Source organism: Alligator mississippiensis, chromosome 2 (genome assembly GCF_030867095.1).
Source record: "Alligator mississippiensis isolate rAllMis1 chromosome 2, rAllMis1, whole genome shotgun sequence".
NCBI lineage: Eukaryota > Metazoa > Chordata > Crocodylia > Alligatoridae > Alligator > Alligator mississippiensis.
This window is the reverse complement of record NC_081825.1, coordinates 20,802,660-20,824,252: the sequence shown is the minus strand read 5'-3', so window position 1 is coordinate 20,824,252 and position 21,593 is coordinate 20,802,660. Positions and strand designations below refer to the sequence as shown.

Genomic DNA, 21,593 nt, shown 5'->3' with positions numbered 1-21,593 from the left:
GGCTGCTGGTCCTGGGCTCCAGATTCCCTCGGCTCACATTGGCCTTGCTTCGTGGATCCCTCCTTCAGATCCTTCTTTGCGAGAGTCCCCAGCAGCTCTTCTCTTTTCTGGTGGTGACCGAAGGCATTTTTCCCCAGGCATCGTCCTCCTCATATCCCTGGGCGCCAAGCCCCATTGGCTCTCCGCAGGCATGGGGCATCTCCTTACCCCACTGGGACATCATCGTTGCCAGCTGCAGGATTTCTCAAGTAACAGGGCTCCAGTCAGGAACCCTGTTACACTGCCTACTGATATTCTTCTCCCCAAAAGGGAAAAAACTATGATAAGCAGGGGGTTCTCCTGGATTTTTCAGCAAAAGCGCTATCTAGGAACAGAGCAGGCAAGAAGAGGATGGAAGATGCTTTACAATAAGCAGAGTTCCAACCCTGATCATTATAGGGCTGAGGTGGTAACTGGGTGCTGTCTCAGGGGTGGATTGTAAGTTTACCTTGAACTTGTTTTTAATTTTTCTGTTGTAAATATTAAACCAAAATGACTGAAGAATAAAAAGCCTTAGGCAACTACTCTACCAGCCAGAGTGTTCTTATTTTGAAGATAGCCCTCATGCTTAGCAAGCCTACCTAAGCTCTGGTTTTTGGCTGCTCTGCACGCTTTGTGCACATTTCTCTGACTCTCTAGAGTCTTTAGCTGATCATTTCTGGCTGTTATTGGCTAATCACCAAAAAAATCTTCACTTTGAGGGCTGGGCAGGCCTAAGGCCAACAGCTGTGTCTCCCTCCCTCCTCCCCGCCACCTTCAAGTTTCTCTGCTTCACCATGCCCTTCCCCACCCCATCAGTCAAAGGAGCAAAAAGAAGCAAGTGTCAAATGCCAACCTGAGACAGTGGGAAAGGCAAGTCTCAGCTCTGCTTTTTGTCTATACGGTTATCTCTGAGGGCACCCCCATGACAAGAGTATCTCTTAACGCAGGTGTTCATTCATCAGATGCTGGTCATTCTTAGCATCCATCTGACAAAGTAGGCTGTGCACATTCAATTTTCAGGTAAGAATTATCTCGAGACCTTATCTTGGTCATGAACGTACATCTATTCTTGGAACGTATTAACTTTAAAATCACAACATTCCAGTGATTTGCAACTGCTGCAAGCAAATGTGTGACTATACTCTAACATACTGCCCTGTCTACCTTCTGCCTGTCTTCAGGGTAACAAGACTAACCATCTCCATACTTAATATAACCCTCTATCACAGCACTTAAGTTCAATATATTAACTTATAACTGCTGGTAGTATACAAGTATTCTAAACTGTATTGAATTGAATAGCTCTGCTGTTAAATGTGGTATGGTTTTATATCCTGCATTACCTTGTAGAATTTGCCACAGGATGCTGGGGATTCATTTTACCAAATTAATTTGACTATCTGAACAGCTTTTCAGCAAGTGCTTTCCAAAGACGGCCAGATAGCGGAAGACATACTGCATATGCTTTTTCCTTGAGCTATGCAAATTTTATCTCAGATTTTTTTCCCCATGGTAAAACAGTCACTAGATCTGGTCACTATGCCATGTATTGATACTATGCTTGCCAGAAAGCTTTCTGTCCGACATATTTATGGATGCATATTTGTTTTGGGAAAAGTTTAAGAGAATTCATTATTAGGCTGTAAAACAATTTCTCATCTTAATCCCTATGTTGGCTAACAGAGGGAAAGTTCTCTTTCATGCACATGAAATAAAGACCTAAAATGACATTCAGGCCCACTGTTAAATTACTTACTTCCTGCCCTTCAAAAATTTAATTGTTTACTAGGAAATGCTGCAAACCAATTTTATTTTACAGTATACCTTCAGTAATCAACCCTGTATAAATGTTTTGTAAAACAGTAACTTGGTTAACCATCTTAATAACTGGATCACTTACAAAGGAAACAATACTGTTGTGAAATGTTACTGAGTGATCTAGGATTGTTGTGGAAAGTCTCCAACAAACAGTAATATAATTGGGAAGGGGAAGGAGGAGAATTCTTTGCAGCAGATTATAAATTAGGAGTAGAGAAGGTATGCAAATGAACATAATGCAAAATATCAGGCATGTTGATCAAATAACTCTTCAACCTAAAATTATATATTTTTAAATAGGTAAAGGAGCATGTAGTTATGCAGGTTCCTCCTTGAAAGTTGTGACTTTTTCTTTTCAAACTCAGTAACTTTTCTGGAGTTATGTGCAGAAACTGCCAGCACTTGGAGATAATGAAAATAAGCACCATTAACTCAAAAAATTACTCGTGCCTGAAAAAGTGTTTCATTATAAATTACAAATAAACTTGAAGACTACCGTCTCCGAAATCAGAAAAATACTTTTCCTAAATTTACATCAATGAGTTGACAGCAGTTTCTGCAAGATCCATTTCATGTTTCCCTTGTATATTAAATTCCTTCTCAACTGGAAGATGATTATAAATATCAAAGGAGCAAAAAATTATTTAAAAAAAAAAATGTTAGAGGACTTTTAAATTCAGGATGCTCAGATAAAGTTCTAGCACAGTGGGCCAGATCCAGTGTGGGGCTGGTATACAGGGTCAGCCCAAAAGTGCAATCCAGTGTGGAGGACTCATCTGGCCTGTGGGACTCTCCACCAGTACAGCAATTTGACAGCAGGTGAGCAGTGGCAGTATTAATTGCCATGGCTCTGAAAGCTTCAGCAATTAAAGCTGCCACAGTCCCCCTGCCCCTATATTTCTGAACCCATGGGGAGCCCCATCGGCCAGATGACATGGTACTATGGGCCAGAGGTTGAGCATCATCGTTCTAGCAGGAACAACGTTTTAGAATTTTTTTTCTCCTTTAAAAAAATAAAATTAAATAGACAGGATCCCTCAGGACACAGACAGTAGTAAAAAAATGCAGTCTCATTTTGCTGCAAGGGGAGTTACATTGGATGCAGAGCACATTTCACATGTGAACCTACTGCACCCTTTATTCATTTTTCAGTGACATTTCAGACTTTCACTGATTATTCCATAGGTGTGACCAACATCTATTAAGAGAATTTGCTTCATTTGTTACTACAGAAAGTAGCCTTGCCACTGGTATGCTTGATCCCCTATAAGCAAACATACCTTGGAAACTCAGAGTATAAGCAAGAGAGCTTTTTAACTGGATAAAGGTACTTAGTGGTATACAGCTTTGTTAGAAGAAAGAACATTTTAAAAGTACTAACTTAGTATGCATAGAAGATTGCCCTCCCAGATCACAGCTGGTTTAAACCAAATCTTGAAATGGTGCAGCTTTGTACAACAGTGCTAAAGTTAATGAACAACCGAATCTAGCCTATCAGGTTCCAGCTTCTGACAGAAAAGTGATGTTACATAAGAGTTCTTGTCCTTAATGGGTGTCCTGCCTCGATCCAAAGCAAAGAAATTAGATGTACACTGTTACATGTATTACAAGGTCTCATGGCTTTAAGTCAGGCTGGCAACATTACGGAAAACAGAGGTTTTAGTTTAATGCTGGCTATTTTAAACCAAATGTTTACTGCATGCGACAAGTGCCTAGAATAACCTATGGAAACTGAATATATGCATGCATTCATTCAAGATTAGGAGAGAACCTTACTATGCTCAGCCCCGTCTGCTCCTCAAGAGGAAGTGAACCAAGGATTCTATAAAACGTAACTGGTTAACTGCAATTACTACTGTTTGTTTATGTTCTCTCAGTTCAACCTTTGGCTCAGGTATACAGAGGAAACTACAGAATAGTAAATTAATACTTCATACCCAAAGTTCTTTGCAGATTGTCCGAATAAAAATCATATCCCTGTGGCACTGAAACAACCACCTCTGTGGCAGAAACAGAAGGCAGTACACTAACTACAATGAAAGACTTTAAAGCAAAAGCTATATTATGAGAGAATACATGGGTTTCCCAGTTTACCAGAGCACCCCTTGGAATAACCAAAAACAAGGGCCACAAGCAGATGGAGAGTAGGTTTATGTTGGACATCAGAAAGAACTTCTTCACAGTTAGGGCTGCCAGAACCTGGAATGGGCTTCCAAGGGAGGTCATGCTCTCCCCTTCAAGTTGAGACTGGACAAGCACCTGGCTGGGGTCACATGACCCCAGCACTTTTTCCTGCCACAGGCAAGGGGTCGTACTCAATGATCCTTTGAGGTCCGTTCTGACCCTAGCATCTATGAATCTATGGTTTAAGAGGCAGAATCTGGTAACAGCAGCTTAAGCTAGTATTTCAAACTAGGCTACAGAAAGTAGCCCAGTTTTGCACCCACCCTTGAAGGTTTTTGCTTTTATTTAGTAGCAGGTCCTTCCCTCAGGACCAAGCTGTGAACACAACCCACACTGAAAATCTTTTGATGCTCCAGCTGACTAGCACATCTGATCTGTAGCTGAAAATTAAAACCCATGCAGAACCCATTCCACAGAGCAGCCAAGGAGCCACCAAATTGAGCAGAACCAAGAGGAAGAATTTAGCAGCATGCCAGGCAAGCCACTACAGTCATTCAATAATGTTTGCCCAGGACATAGTTGAAGTTTCCAGTTGCAGGTCCAGAACTGGTTTAATCAATAAACCAAGGATTCAAAAGTACATGTCACCAGCTTGTCTGGCAGGCAATGATTAAAATTCACTTGGGACAGCCAAAATGAAGTGCGACTGTTCCAAGATGAGCAGCTGGGCACCTGATACATGGAAATACCAAAGTTTTTGCAAGAAGTTCCCCAGTAGCTTCTTTCAAGAATTTGTAGCAACAAGTACTCAGGACCTCAACTGCACAGCTCAGCTGAAAAAGCACTTCTTGGTAGTGTTTCCAGGAGTCTTGACTGATATCTGAAGGCTGAGTTAGGAAGTAATTACCAAGACACCTAATTTCATTTTAAAGGATTCATACAATTACTAACCCAACTTCAACTGCCAAGCTTAAAAAATGGGTCCAATCACAGTCCGACTGATGAGCAAACAACAGTGATTCAATTCCCACAAATTCATGATGCTCAAAAGCTTGCTTAATAACTATTCTCCAACCATTTGGGTTGGTCTAATAAAAGATATCAAATTCACCCAAGGAACCTTGTCTGCCTGATGCTCACTAATACACTTAAGTATCTAGCATGTTTATTAATATATTCCATTTCCCTTGAAAAGACAACCCTAGTTCTGAAGTTTTCTAGAACATTCCATCAAGTTGTACTAGAAACCTATGGATGTTTGCAGAGACAACTGTGTAGCAGAGACAAAATTAGCTTAAAAAAAAAAAAAAATCAAACTGTCTGGATCCCTTCCTCCCCACCCATGGTTACATGCAACAACCTAACAAGTCCTATACAAGGACTTGGAATCCACACCCAACCTTACCTCTTCTTAGGCTAGAACCACTAGAAATTGAGTGAAACCTTGCTATTTAAAAAAGAGCCTTTCCATTTCAAAGGTAACTTTCTCTTCAAGAAATAACCAGGTTTACTTACATCCTATCAAAAAGGTAGGATATTTGAAAGCAAATGCTCATCACATTGCAAGAGACACTAGTTGATATTTTCTTACTTCCCTGCAAAACCTGTTTGGACTGTATGCATTGATACTGCAAACCCAAATAATCTGGGTAATGCCAGCGCTTTAGAAAATACGTATTTCAATTAACACAGTTTTGACACTGAAGGAACTATCAGGCGTATATCAGACAAGATCTTTAATACCATGGAATCAGAACTTCAGCTTAGTATTTCAGAGTCAACTCCTCGCCCAAACATAAAATGCTGATCACTTCAGAGTTCCTAAGAGAAATGCTAATTACAACACTAATTATCATTACAGCTCTATAAACACAGGCAGTAACTGTCATGTAGCATGGCATAGTAGAATAAGTTCAAAACTAAAGGCAAGAAATCAAGCATTATAATACTACTTTTGCTTTTGACTCACTGAGTGATCTTGAATCAGTCTCCTTTTTCCTTTATTGTAAAATTAAAAAGTGATACTTCAGTAAAGTACAGCATCCCTGACAAGTAGCTACCAAGTTCTGTTATATTCTAGATCTTATCCCTCAGTCCCTCAAAGGAGAATTGAAACCTAAACAGCAGGTGGCCACGCTTTGAAAGTGACTCATCATGCAGGTGCTCTTAATTATTATAGTCCATAAGCCAGTGGCTTTCAACCTTTTTTTCATTTGTGGACCCCTAAAAAATTGGGAGGTGTGAACCGCTTTGAACTGCACATGTGGGAATTTGCATACTTTTGACTGACCACAGTAGTCTTTTGCAGACTCCTTAGACATAGGCTGCAAACTCCCAGGGATCCACAGACCACAGGTTGAAAACCACTGCCTTAAGTCATAAAAAGATAAACCTTCCTACCCAGGAGAGCACACAAACACCATCAGACTCTCCTTCTGATGGAAGAAGAGTGTTTATGTTAGAAGGTTAGCAAAGAACAATTTTTCCAACTATTTAATCTGTCTAAAAAGATACCACATCTACCCAAAGAACCACGTCAATCTTTTTACAAGGCACTGGTTCAAGAAAAGCAATGATTACAAGATGCACTGCTCAATGTCTCAGGATTTTAAGAATATTTATTACTTCATAAGTGTCATGTACACACTTGCAACCAGTATGCCGAGATATTTTTTGTCCAATTTAGTACTTTCAAGTCTCATATGCAAGAAAGGTTTGTTTGCTTAAACATTCAAACCTTCTCTCTTCTTATTACTTTGCAAAGTATCACTTAAAATTCACTTGGTTCTTGGCTGAAGAACCAAGACCTCAATCCTGCAACAGAATCCATATATAGTCTTAAAACACAGAATTAGGATGTCCCATTACAGATCCTACTGTCAGATCAAGGTGAGTCTGCAAAATGCCCTGCAAGATTCCTGACAATGCTCCCAATAAGAAGATAATTAGGACAGAATTTTAAAGTAGAAATCCCTAATCAAATCCAGCTGCTGTTGAAAAAATGTTGATTCAGTAGGCAGCTTTCATCTCTCTCGATCTTTGCCATCATTAGACTCTCAAACTGTTCATATGCAGTTCTGCCAGGCACACCTTGTTCCAGGTGAGACAAATAAATCTTGAGCCTTTGCCGTGAAGACCTCAAAGCCATTTTCCCTTGTTAGGCCAACTTAGAGGCGGAAAAAAATAATACTTCTAATGGAAGCATCAGCACACTTAATATGCTAGACACAACTTCATGTAGAAAGTCTTGCGCGGATAAATGCGTTATGCCTACCTACATTCTTCTTGTGATTTCAAGCAGCAGCGTACGTATTACATGTTCTGATTTGCTCTCTGGTAGCTGCCACCCCAGACAGCCATCATTTCGGTTAATTGAGAAATTCATATCTAGATCTCTATATGTAGAGCAATAAAGCACTTGGGAACCTTCATGATGAAAAAGATATATAAAATGTGCAGACACAAATTCCCACCTTAAACAAAAGTCATCTCTATTAGTGCAGAGCACTTGAGGAATCAGTCCTAAAAGCACAACATCAGGGGAGGAAAACAAGCTCCTCCTTGTCAACCTTAACAAGTGATGAAAATCGCTAGTTTAAAAGTACCTTTCCTATCTTCCTTCATTTGACATTTCTCCATTCAACAGTGGAAAAGGCAGGGCTCAACCAACCCAAAATTAACCCAATAAGTGTTTTCTATCACCGCAACGTACAACTGGACCCAAATTATCATCATTTTGTCCAAGCGACGGCAAACGCAGCACAGAGCAACACTCAATGTGCCAGCAGCAATATCTTCTATGAGACCGACTAGACAGTCGCAAAAATAAATAAATAAATGCTTTATTTGCAAGCTTTGGGGGCACATGCGCCCTTCCTCCCTCAGGCACAGGAGGATGTCAAGACGGTAACATTTCTCCCAGGTAGAAACGCTTGTACTTTGAGACCAAGCTGGGTCTGAAATCCCCTGCAGCCGGGAAACAAAACAAGCCCCAGGCGCAGACGGCCCCATGGCCGCTACTCCCCCAGCCGCCCAGGGCCGCCCCTGCCGCCGCAGCCTCGGGCCCCCTCGGCCCCGGGGAGCGGGTTTCCCACCCTCCTCCGCGCCGCCGGGGGCACGACGACGAGCTTGTTCTAGAAACCGTCCCCTCGCCCTCGCCCTCGCCCGGCCCGGCCCGGCCCCGGCCTGAGGGAGGGGGCGCCCAGGACCCGCCCGCACAGCGCTCACCGCGGCGGCGAGAAAGCGGCTGCAACCCGGGGCTGGTGCTGGTGCGGGGCCGCTGCAGTGTCCCCGGCCGTGCGCGTCGCTGCCCGCCCGCCTGCCAGCCACTCCCCCGCCCCGCAGCGCCGCGCCGCGCCGCGCCGGCCCTCCCCTGCAGGGTGCGGCTTGCACAGGCCGCAGCCCAACAAGCGCACCGCCCATTGGAGGGCGCAGGCCTCGCCACTACGACGGGCGCGCATTGGCTGCGAGCGGGAGGGGCGGGGCCGGCCGGAGGGGGCGGGGCTTCACCCCGTAGCGCCTCCCGCGCTTGCAGGCTGGGCGAGCGGGGGGCGGGCTCCCGGGCAGGGGCGCAGCCTGCGACTCGGCTTCCTCGGGCTGGGAGCGCCAGCCCCGGCCCTTCGTCCATCTGCGTCCTCGGACCAACACCCGCTCGTGCCCCGCCCCGCCCCTTTCTGCTTCCCCCCCCACGCCACACGTGTAGCGCCACCTGCACCCGAAGCCGATTCGGTACCAAATTCCCAAATGTCGACTTGCCAATTCAATGGGCAAATAATAATAGCCTTTTCGGGCCCCGACTGTCAGGCCTAGGTGCCCAGTTAAAATGTCAAATCATCATAGAAAGGGCTGGGAAGGGACTCCGGGTCTAGACCAGAGGCTCCCAAGGTTTTTCTTTGGTGCGTCCCGGTTCCATACTGACCGGCTCCCTACCAGCATGCGTGTTATACTTGACCCCCTGAAATGCCAATGATTATAATGAACATTAAATCCACCATTACGCAGTTTCTCCTGCACACCCGCCAGAGATGTCCTGCCGCTCCCCAGGGGTACGTGTACCTTTGGGAACCTCCGGTCTAGGCCACCCCCTGCTCAAAGCAGGACCGTCCCCAACTATTTCATCCTAGCCAGGGGCTTTAGTCTACCCCAGTCTTAAAAACCTCAGCCAGTAATACTTGATCATACTCATTTCCCATCAGGTGAACTCTACAATACGTAGTTGGAAATATCCATGTCTTAGCAGGCAATCACAGAGACGTCCCCAAGAGCTTTTCCCTGGTCAGGGCATCACCAATCACGGTCTCTTCCCTGCCAGGTAAGAAGGGTTGCTGAAACAAATCTGAGGCGAAAAGGCTTGTCATACTGGGCAAGATGGACCTGTGGTCTGCCCCAGTCAACGGCAATGCCTACGTTCTTATAAAGCAACGGACACCGAAAAGGAGCATTGTACATCCTGGAGCAAGATGCTGCTAAGGGTAGTCTGCACAGAGGAACCCTGCCACCTGTCCAGCTGTGGCCATGAATTAAGTTGGAAGATGGATAATTTTAGTTTTTACCAGCAGTTTTTAGTAATTTGACCATGTGCTGCAAGGTCAGTACAATGCAAACAACCTAGGCTGAAAGTCTGCCTAGCTGCAAAAAAGGAGCCACCAAGAACTGAGAATTGAGTAGATGCTGCAACCTTACAACGGAAAACAACATTACTTCAGTTATCCAAATAATGCTCAACACTTCAGTTCAGCAGAAGTTCTAGGTATCAGACAGCTTCCTTCTAGCTGCTTTCAGGTTGTGGTAGCAGGTGCTCAGCACCCCAGAGGATCAGCCATCTGTCTTCCATCTTTCCTTAATTCATGTCACCACTTGTCAACAACTCCCCCTCTTGGTCCTGGGTACCTTATTTAACTGTAAAAGGAGAAAGACAATAAAAGCTCTGCTCCCCCACTTCTTATTTAGGCAGAGAAGCCAATTTAAGTTTGCGGGTATTTTGCCTGAATAAGGAATTCTGGAAAAGGCCTTTTATGCTTTCAAATCTATATATCTTTTGCTCCTACAATGCTCCTGTCCAGTTCTAAGCAGTGTTGGCATGCCTATGCTGTAGTAATGCTCCATGCTGAGGAGGGAAGCACACTGCTTTCTAAAGTGCTGATTTATTGCAGTAGCAGAGAAGCCTCCCTTCAGCTGCAGTCATGCACATTCAAACCAGAGTGGAAAATCACAGATTGCAGGGAGGCCATAGAAGCAACAACTTCCAGTGTCCCAAATAATGGAATATTTTTCCTTTCCAATTGCCAGAAATAGGTCAAAATCAATATCTGCCTCCTTCACTAATGGAAAAGCAATCTCTGGAGACAGCTGCTTGTTATTTAAACTGTTCTCCCTATCTCAAATTTGCAGTTGAGTGTAGATGCCAGAGCCAACAGCTACCAGCATAACTTACAGTTTGTCTACTCCCCTGCTCAGGAAAATGACTCCCATGGAGCCTCATTTAAATCCCTCCTCCCAATTCACTTTTCCCACCATACCCAACCAAGCCATACATTCAGCGTATTCTACCTTTAGTTTTAGATAAATGCAAGAAACAGAAATCCTAGGACACAGCCCTTGAGTCAGATGCCAATGCACAGGCTGGCCAGAGGTTTTACAGCAAAAAAGATTACTTGTTCCTCTTGTTGCCTCCTTTTTCGCGCCCCCCCCCATATCAGAAGAGCACCAGATGGACACTGTAACATGACACAATACTGATAACATTATACAATACATACTGTCATGGCACAAGGTAACCTGCATCTCTAACCCCTCCTCTTAGTTTCTCTTTGAACTCACCCCATCCTGATTATGGTCTGAGCCCTAAAACCTCACAGAGAGGTAATTCTACTATTCCCCCTTGTCACTGGGGGACCAACTATGACTAGTAAATGAAAAAGAGCAGTAGCAGTAGCATCCAAGTAAGTGAAGGGAAAGGGGTTTTAAGTACAAACCAAAGAGCTTATTCAGGGGTGGTCAAAATGCAGCCCGGGGGCCAGATGCGGCCCACCAGGCCATTCTATCTGGCCCGCGGGGCCCCTAAAAAATTTAGAAAATTAATATTAATCTGCCCTGGGCTGCCTATCATCTGGCTCTCAATGACTTGCCAAAACTCAGTAAGCAGCCCTCTGCCCAAAATAATTACCCGCCCCTGGCTTATATGGTCTTGAGGCTACTGGTACACCCCCACTTCTGTGAACTGAGGCCCAGTCTGCTTCCCTACACCCCTTATCTCTTGTCCATAGTAGCTGAGTTTTTCTATCTACTCTGAATTTCTTCATTTGGTTATAAGACTGGGAAGTTTCTCAGGTAGATCCAGACAAGCACATGCTTTGGGTTGGGTCTCAAGTGAACTTCAGAAGGAAATGGTACCTGCCCTTTCCTTTTAAGTAGCAGCGCGTGAGACAATCTGAAGCTATTACCCCCTTTCCTGAAGATGCAACTCCCAGTGATTATATAAGAAAATATAGTAGCAAGCAAAAAAGTGGACATATAGTCAATAAATTACAGCAGTCTCCTATATCTTTTATAGATGCTTCATAGTACTAGAAAATGCAGTACGTCTGTACTATGTAATAATAAATAAAGCAGTGTCCCCAACTGAGGACTTCAGTACTGTTGAACTGGTAAAGGAACGACACTTGCATCATGCTGGGTTTTCTTTAAAGGTACCGACCAGCCTGCACCTTAGTTTCTATGCAAAGTAGACCAAAGTAGTGATGTTCACCTTTTCAATGGATAGGAAATCAGTATGATCATTTCATACAGTTCCCACCTCACACTTCTTTCACCCATCTTGTAAGACTCTAGAGCAGTGTTTCTCAACCTGTTTGGACTCAAGGCACCCCTCCATAACATTTGTGAATTGAGTAGCACTCCATTTAAAAAACTAATTTACAGATTACCAGGGATCTGCGTTTTCCATTTTCCATTAAAAGCTGTGGCAAAATGCAGACTTTCTCCTTTAAAGGAGAAAATCCAGGAAACCTTGGGTCTCCCTTTGTAGACTAGCAGAGTTCCAGCCTGCAAGGAGCAGCATATCAGCACTGCTCAGCACCACAAAGCAATACGGGGACAGCCACAGCTGGACCCATGTTCTAGTGAGTGAAGGGGGAAGCTCCCATTTTCCATGATAAAAAAACAAAATTAAATGCCAAAAATATAGAATTGTTCATAATTCATTTTATTATAATGATTGATGCACTGGTAGACATCCAAATTGCTTTAAAATTGTAAATATATCAATAAAACATTGTGTTCAACAGAGAGAGCACGAGAGTGCGCTTTTATTTTAAATTATGGAAAAACATGAATTTGGGGATTTTAAAATCGGATAATTTGGGATTTTTATTAAACAGAGAAAACCAGAATCCCTGCAGATTACAGTGCATACTTCCTTGCAGAGGGGTCTGGCAGTGGGGATGGGGGATTGTCCAGGCAAGGACAAGCTTGAGCCTGTGTTTATCTGCTTGTCTCCTAGCACCTCATTTATTTCCTCACACCATCCTTTAATAGTTCTGGTGGCACACCCGAATGCCCCGATATCCTGGTTAAGAATCACTTCTCTCAAGTTACTTTTTAGATCTGTTTATCAAGAATAAAAGCCAGAATGGTACCTTGTGTCCAAGGGACCTGGGCGGTTTGCCTGGCCAGACTGCCATCTTTCTTTCCAGGTCTCTCCAGGCCCTCCACCCTCTGGGGCCAGTCTCTTAGATATTTGTGGATGCGATGTGGTTCCATGCTGTGGTTGCTCCTGGCCTTCTAGGCAGCAATTCTGAAGGTGGTCTCTGGTATGCCAGACTAACAGGTTTTCCACAATAACTCTGACAGCTTTTCCACAGGACTTAAATGAGAAGGAGCCAACCCTGCACACTTTACTGTAAATTTGCAGAGAAGAGTCTCCTTGCAGGTAATACTTCTGAATGATCTGGCCCAGGACTTTAGATATAAGGCTCAGAGGTGGGTGAAAACCACTGATAAATGTATAACACAACAAGCATCTAGGCCAGTGATTCTCAACCAGGATGATGCAAGATCTTTTTAAGCGTGGTACAGGGTGCACGCCTAACAGTACTAATATCATGTAGCAAACACCTACATCTATATGATTTGCAATAGAAACCCAGAGATTTCAAATTAAAATCATCAAAAACATTCTGACCTACTGTGGACCAGGCGCTTTAAACGGTAATTGTAACTTAATGAAGTGTTCTGTGTAGTATTGCCAAACTTTTTCTAAATAGGTTTATATTGTAGTATGAATGTAGATGGAAAGTTCTTACTCTGCATTTCTGGATCCGAGTTGCATCCGCCTCCGCACATTTGTCCATCACACCTTGATGGAAAAGGAAAGGGAAGCTGGTTGTTGGCAACAAGATAACAAGGACTGCAAACTCTTCCCACAGATGGATCCTCTTCACAGGGCTCCAACCTCCCCTACACCCTGTCCTTGCCACCCCATATGGTGAAACTAGGATCTTCCACATCCTGGCCTGTGAGTAACACTTAGAGCCAGTGCTGGCTGTCTGGCTGCATGCCTTTCTGGGCTTCCCACCTTTTCCTCAATCACTATTTCAGTTTATTATTCGAGTACGACTCTCCTGGTTGATGCCTTAGCATTTCCAAGGGCTGACAGAGAAAGTTTCTTCTGGACTTCCCAAGTCAGATCCCAAAAACTTACCCTGAGTATGGGGCTGAAACCCAGGTCTAAGAATCAACACCCCTTATTTTAGCCATCTTCCATCAGCTGGCTGGAATCTCAATCCCAATGTCTCTTCAGCCTGACATATTTCTCTGACAGGCCTCACTCATCAAGCCTCATAGCTAAGTGGTCCCAACTCCCCACTGCAAAGCCTCTCTGTGTGCCTCTGCAGAAGCCTGCACCACTCCTGCCTAGGAGATAGTGCTCTCAAGTCCCTCTCTGGGGAAGAATGGGCCTCTGCCCTCCTATTTTTAAACTGGTTGGCTCTGGTGAGTTTCAAGCACCTGTGGCTCCTTTTTCCTTTGAATTCTCGCAGCTGGAGGATAATCAGAGCCCGGAGCTCTAATCACTTCTGGGTTCACCCTGACCACCTATCAGGGCAGGGGCCGCAGACGTGAGCCACTCTGGGCTGGCTGGGGGCTCAACCAGCTGCAGGGAACTCACTTGCCCCCCAAGAAAGGGTCTCAATCCCCATTGCATAAGTCTCCCAGTGTGGGGGATGGGATGGGACTTTAGCACATTTCCGTGCCCTGGGAAGTAGTGACCTTGGTTATCGCCAGGATCCTGAGCATAACAGGGGCTGAGAAATAGCTCCCAGTTTCATGTAGTTAAAATTGTGCCAAGAGTTCAATTGCTCAGCTTTACCTGGTCCCAGATGAATTCCAGCTTTCCATAGGAAGTAGTTACACCTAGAAAATGTAGTGATTTATGAAAGATTTTTTTTCCCTAGAAATTTAAAACAATGTCTCATGACCCTTTTGCATGTCTGGGAAGCTTTTTTTGTGAAGGTTAATTTCATGCAGAAAACATGTTCAGTTTTCCTGTCATCAAGTTGGAGCCTGTCTCTAGGTCTTGTGTTATCTCACTCCATGTGCATACATGCACATCTGGTGCTTATTTGACCTGAAAAAGACAATAAAAAAAATGAAAATAGTAGGTGGGAAAAGGCAGAGCAGTTAAATTAGACTGATTAGGTGATGCTGCCAGACTTTCATCTAGTCTGTTAGCTGATAGATCACTTTGGCTTTAACCTTGAAAAATATCGACTTTGTGCCTGCAGTAAAAGACATAGGAAAAGCAGTAAACAGCGCAATGAGATTAAGCATAAAATCTAAAATAGTAGATCAAACTGAGCAATCAAAGTGAAACCCACCAGCCTTTGAGGGATAGTTACCCCAGTATCTCTTTTCAACCTGTTAAAACAACTGTCTCTGCAAAATCCTTTTCAAAATTAAAGTGAAACTTTGAATTTTCTAGTTGTTCTGTTGAGTTACCTCTCAGCTCCGTGTTCTTGGGGAACCCTGGCACAGGACGCAGCCTGTCTGACTCACAAAGAATTCCCACCGCAACAAGAACTGATTACGAAAGACAATGAAGATGCAGTGGGAGACACACCTAAAGCCCTCCAGATAAGGGAGCAACTGCCCTAGGTCTCATTTGCATCCGAGATGGAACCAGATGACAATTCATTTACATGGGAGATGGAGAACAGAAAGCCCAAAGCAAAGTCCGCAGTGAATTTTGGGATCAGAGAAGCAGGGGAGCACTTCATGATGGGGAATCCATGCTCCAAATGCTAATCAACCTACATTTACACATACCCAGCTCAGCATTTATCAGACCAATTCTAATCTGGATTTACAAAGGACTTTCCACTCCCCACATACCTCATCTACCCAGAACTAAGCATAAGTTAAGTTTAATAGGCATCTCGGCCTGTACATTCCCTGGTCCCACTGTGGGAGGCCTATTTAAACTTGATCAACTAAAACTCAGTTGCCAGGTTAGGGAATGCTGAGGCAAGAGACCGAGTCAGAGTGGGCATGGGCAACATTTGAACAATGGTTAAGGGTTCATCACAGCATCCAGCCCATTGGAGCCCTGACCACAAACACTGTCATACTTTTCCCAGGATGACTGGTGGAAGTCCTCCCCACAAAAGTTTATGAACACTCCAATAATTCCCTTAAGTCTGTTAAAAGACTATAGTAAGATCTGGAAAAGTCATGCTAAGCTGAGGCTTATTCACAACAGGTAAAAATACAAACCCCTGACGCTGCAAGGTATCTATTGTTTCTGATGAAACAATGAGGTATCCCATCCCGTATATCTGCTATCCGTAAGAATTTCAAGCTGGCTCCTAAGTGTCTGGTTACTCCTTAAAAACTTATGTTTTTCCTGGTTGTTAATCAGTTTCTTGAGATGTTCCAAACCAGATAACCCCTTGTCAATAGAAAAGAATTATTTACACTATTAAAAGAATGCTTTGAAGAAGCTGAACTGAGGGTATAAAAATCTGTAAAAAAGCAGCAAGTTGTGCTTTAAGAGGAGGAATCCGACACCACCCGTTGTTACTCCCGAGAAGCTGGAAGAAACAGATCGTCTCCCTTCAAGGATTGCGCTAAGAACTTTACCTGTCAGCACTGGAACCCGAGTGCCTTGGACTGGTGAGATGCCAGCTCTCGCTCCCTCTCTTTTCTCTCTAGGCATAGATTTCTGAACCTGAACTGTATTAGTTAAGCTTGAGCTAAGTTTCCCCAAATACTTAGTGAAACCAGGTACATATTGTAATAATTTGTGTTCGTTTTCCTTTGCATATCTATTACTACTAGTACCATTAGATATTTCATATACTTAGCAATAAATAGCTTTTATAGTCAAACTGGTAGTAACTGGGTGTGTGTTTTCTTCTCTACTTCCCCTTCTTCACTTGCTCTGCAGCAATGCTTCTTTTACCTAAGCTAAAGATCCCTGTGAAGCCCAGAAATACAGTGGGGTCTGCTCATCAAGAGGCTACCCCTACTAGGACAGTTAGGACAACAGATTGGGACATGCTGAGTTTAAGACACATAAGGAGATCAGCTGGTACAGGCTGATTGACCCAGTTTGGCTCAGATGTGCCCTAATGAACTGAATGCTGGCCCATGAGGGTGTCAGTTGGACACCCAACTTGATTCAGAGGGATTCTGTTCACCTGTGTGCTCGTGTCTGACTGCAGTTTATTGTTGCTCTGACGAACTGATTCTTGGATTATCAGGGTGTCAGCCTGTCCATGCTGATCAACCCAGCTGGGTCAGGCGTGTCACGTTAATCTGTGTGGTTTTGTGTATGACTGATTTGGTGACTGGAGGAACCCAGCCCCATTGAAACTGTGTCCTGCAAGGTAGCTCCATTGGGGGTGAGGACTTGCAGAAGGGAGATATACAGCTCCCTATAGAAACAAAAGTAACACAAGCAGCACATTGATAGAATTACAAAGACCCTAGAAACGTATCCCTAATAAATGAGCACACCACAAAGTGATGGGCAAATCTGGTTAACAGTTGTCAGCCTTCAAAATCCTCTAAGCATCTTGTACCTGGCAGGTTTATGGTGCAGTTCTCTAAATGAATGGCCTCTATGGTACCCATGGTGTTTCTAGACATTTTTTTAATAAGCCTCCTGATACAAGGATCTTTTTTATTCTTTCTTAAACTTTTATCCCATTTAAATATTAAAGAAAGGAATGGTGCCAATAGCAAACATTTTTTTTAAATTCTTTACAGCCCAATCAGAACTGAAAAAATAATGAAATGGATGTCCATAAATCCAAGTCTAGGAAGCAGTTCAAATAATCAGGAGATGTATAAAGTAAAGTAACGAGCAGACTGAAAAATGGCCAAAGGAAATTACAAGCTAAAGGGGTAAGAAATACCTGCTAAACATCATTCAGGGAAAGCTTTGATGGCACCAAATATAGCATAAGGCATGTTGCATTTAGGATGTGTTAGCTACACTTAAAACTTGAGCATCCATGCATTTGAGCATTAAAACACATGCTAAGTGCAGTTATATCATAGCAAAGTTACAACTTTTCAGGGGAGTAGTATCTTCAGATTGTGCTAAGTAATGCTTGTTGAACTGTTTTTGGACTGCTCAATGGACATAACGTGAGTTCAAGACTCTTGTATGATGCTGGGACCAGCAAATCGGTTGATTGTCAGTCCCAGCCCCAGCACTGCACTGGAACCAATTCAAGACTGCCAGTGGTAGAGACCTGCCTCACTCCACAGATCCAGCAGCCCAGGTGCACCTCCAGCAACAGGAACACACCCTCTCCCAGGTTCAGCTCTCCACGCCTCTCCTCTGCCTACTGCCGGTGGCAGAGACCCAGCTTGCCCCAGCCTGCCAGGGGCAGAGACTCCTGAGCTGGGCAGTGCTGGAGTGGACACACAGCATGGAAGGCACAGGGGACTCTGGGCATGTGGGTTGCTTGTTCTCATGGGCAGACACATGAGCTACAACACCCAGTGCCTAAGTCAGTGTCTGGGGGTAGAGGCACAGCAAGCTCCAGCCCTGTCTCAAGCAGGTTGAGATCATTATTAAGCATTACCAGGCAACTGTTCAGAACACATTCTAGCTTTTAATATGGTGCAGTAAGACTTACTACAATCTCAGATAAAACACATGCTAAGGTGTCCCATGTGACAAGGCCCATGAAATTGTTAAAAGCCCTTAAGTATCCTAAATATACCAAGTCAGGGGTCAGCAACCTTTTAGCTAATGGCAGTTCAAATTAATGCACCTCAGTTTCCCTCCCACCACTGAATGCTGCCATCAGCTCCCACCAATTCCCTCACCACCAAATTGCTATTGCCAGCCCTGCTATGTGCGCCAGATTCTGCCTGTGGACCATAGCTGCTGACTCCTGAAAATGATCACACTGTGCTTAGCAGCCATTGCAAAGGCAAACAAAAGTGCCACCAGTAAAATTCAGCGAATTAGGTCTCAATCCTTTGAACAGTGCCCTCTCTGCCTTTGCATGGAGTCCCAGGAAGTTCTGCATGGATATGGGAATCCACCCAGAACAGAACCAATTCTGTTACAAGGTCTTTTCAGAGAGGGTCAACATGAAATGGATGGCAAAGAAGAGAAGCTGTAACCTGGAGCAAAAAAAGAATTAACCAAGCACTTTAAAGAATTATGCAAATGAAAAAGGAATGGTTATATGACTTTCTGAAAGCATGCAGCTTTCTAACCTTATTGGCTTATTCTGTCTCATTCAATTATAGAATTAGGCACTGGGTTGGATATAGTTACATATTACCTCAATTATCTTATTATTTTAAACAGTAAGGGCATGTCCAGGTGAGCACACACATTGGGTCTGCACTGCTGCAGACCCATTGCTGTGCTGCAAACCACACCCACAAACCACACGTGCTGCACTTCCAAGCATTCACTTTCCAAGCATTCACTTGGTGGGGTTTTGACACCAGGAGATCACCCAAAACTGGAGCCTGGACAGCTAGAGCCATGCTCCAACTGCCAGCCAGGCTCTGTGCACCTGGATCACCCAGAAGGCCCCCAGGACCCCAGGTAAGGCTGCTGGGGCCAGCCCAGGTGCTGACCTCAGCCTCCCGTAACCCACCCGGGGCAACTTGCCATGTGCCAGAGCATGTGAGCACAGGCATTTCCAGGGGGCAAGTAGCAGAGACACAACTAGATGCTGCTGCTATTTGTTCCTGGGGAAAACACACACATGCACTCATCTGGACACACCCTAAGAGTATATAATGAAGCAAGATTATGCATGGAAGCATTTATTTGCAATACCTCCATTACTGATTAAGTCCATTAAGGAATGAAACAGCCATAGGAAGCAGCTACCCAAGCTCATAACAAAAAGTAATTATTAATTGTTAAAGGAAGAGGATAGAAGTGATAGACCACAATGGCAAGTCTTATGTTTAAGCCAGAGTTAAGGGGAACCAGAGTTTCATCCTGGCGCTGTCAGATTTCTGATGCATTCAACTCACTGAAATCGCAATGTTTCAGAATCCGCAGCTATAAAATGGATGCAATTGTTACTCACTGCTAGTTGATATTGTTTGATGTTGAGCTTTAAGGACTAATTTCTCTAAGAAATGTTCACAAGGTCACGTAGCAGAGGTTTCTCTTTGCACAATCACCCAGCCTTTTGTTGGCTGCATTTGGAAATGGTTCTACCACTTAACCAGCAGAGGTCACTGCGTTCAACATCTGCCTCAGAGGCTCAGGGAATCTGAGAAAGCAGGAGGCAGCAGAGACCGTGTACATTCTTCCAGTCCTGTCCAAGCCTGTAGGTGAGCTTGAACTCGCCTGTTTACGTTCTACGACTATGAATAGAGTACTTCATATAGCATTTCTGTAACAAAGGAATGGTGTACAGTGCCTCTGCTGTCAAAATCAGAAATTAAAAATCTACCTGAAAATATTTTTTAAAGCTATTAAATGTCCTTCCAATTACAGCTTCCTTACAACAGTGTTTGAGACTAGGAATGAATACTGTCTTAGATTACAGTGTAAAAGGGGTATAGTTTCAGCACACAAACTGCTTAATCATGCTGATCAGCAATGTTACAGACATGTACAAGGTATCCATCCATCTCCAGTCATTACATTTTGAACACATTGGACAAGGAGAATCCTGTTACAGATCCCTGTTCAGTGTCTAGCACAAGAATGCCTGGGTCCACAAGTGGGCTCTTCTTATGGCCGAGACAGCATATAATAATAAAATCAAATGTTCTTTCCTTCTTTCAGTACCCCATCCTGTCTTAACTACTGACAGCTGTGACTGAAATTAGCTTTGCTTTATAAGCTTCATCTTTAAAATCATCCTCCAAAAATTGCCATCTTTCCCTAAAAGGGCCCATCTCCCTGGAATGTTATATCCAAGCTCCCTTACTCCAGGCTGGATTTTTCTGCAGAGAAATCAGAAAAGGAGTTTTGAAGTTGCAATGTTTCTAGTGTTTTATCTTCACTAGCTTTCTTTCCACAAACCTTTATTTTTATTTTGTTGCCTTGCTGAGCAGCACCTTTTGCTTTTCTTGGGAAAGTTACAAAGATAAAGAGCCTATGATCTGATGTACATCTCAGACTAAGAGAGGGAGGGAGCAATTCATAGAAAAGCAGGACTAGAAGGGATCCCAGAAGTCAAAGTCCAACCTCCGCCCAAGGCTATTCAAATCATCCTAGACAAGTGTTTGTCTGACCTGTTCTTAAAAACAGTTTGTATGGCATCTGGTGGAGGGGCTTTATTCTGCCGCTTGCCCTGGCACAGAGCAAGTGGTGGCAGCAGCAGTGCTCGGGGTGGGCAGACCTTGCTATGGTGCACTGGGTGTAGAGGGGGGAATAACCCCACTCCCTGCCCCCCACCTAAAAGGGCCCTGCTGGACACAGTCTGGCCCCACCTGCACTCAGCCGCTGGAGCAGCGAGGGGGAAACAACCATGATGGGACATCAAGCCTGTCAGTTTTCCCAAGCTCGAGCCCCTTCCTGACGGGTTGGGGGGGGGGGGGGGCGGGGCGGGGCGGCAGCGTGGCATGCTGTGCGGCGAGGAAGGCTGTACAGAGCACGGCAGCGCTGGCAGGGGCTCTGGTCCTCTGCAAGCCCTGGTGCTACTGTGCACAGCCTGCCACAGCCCTACCCACCCCACAACACAGGGCCCCCCCAAGAAGGGGCTCATGCTCCCTGACACTATGACGGGGGCTGCTGCCCCTATCAAAAGCCTTGTTCCCTTGCTGCTGCAGCCGCCAGGCGAGGGCGCAGCTAGACGCCAGCCGGAAGGGCCCTGAGGCGGGGGTTACTTCTGCTCCCTCTGGCATCCAGGGTTTTATTTTACTGCTTGCCCCAAGCAGGGAGTGAGCAGCGGCGGTCAAGGTGGGTAGACCTGGCTGCGGTCCCCAGGGGACAGTGGAGAAAATAACCCCTTTCCCTGCACACTCTGCCTCAGGAGCCATGGTGGCCCGCTGCTGCATCACTGAGGGGGGAGCACTCAGCAGACCTGACTTGGGTCCCTTTCAGTGGGATGGGGCAGGGTGGGAGGTGGGAATTAAACCCCTCCCTGGCCAGTTCAGCCAAGGCTACTGCCCAGCCTGGCCACCCC

At 44.7% G+C, this 21,593-nt stretch overlaps 1 protein-coding gene across 11 annotated transcripts in view; it reads right to left on the bottom strand.

Moving 5' to 3' along the window:
• ADD1 (adducin 1) overlaps positions 1 to 8,303 on the bottom strand; it is a 126,783-nt gene extending 118,480 nt beyond the window's left edge. For 5 of the 11 annotated variants that reach the window (XM_014607670.3, XM_059721526.1, XM_019478985.2 and 2 more), the window contains exon 1: positions 8,191 to 8,299. The gene's annotated coding sequence lies outside the window, so the exon portion shown is untranslated. Of the gene's footprint in view, positions 1 to 8,190 lie in introns of all 11 variants that reach the window. The other 6 variants (XM_019478976.2, XM_019479007.2, XM_059721524.1 and 3 more) reach the window with 4 other exon arrangements.
• Between the last annotated feature and the right edge of the window lie 13,290 nt (positions 8,304 to 21,593).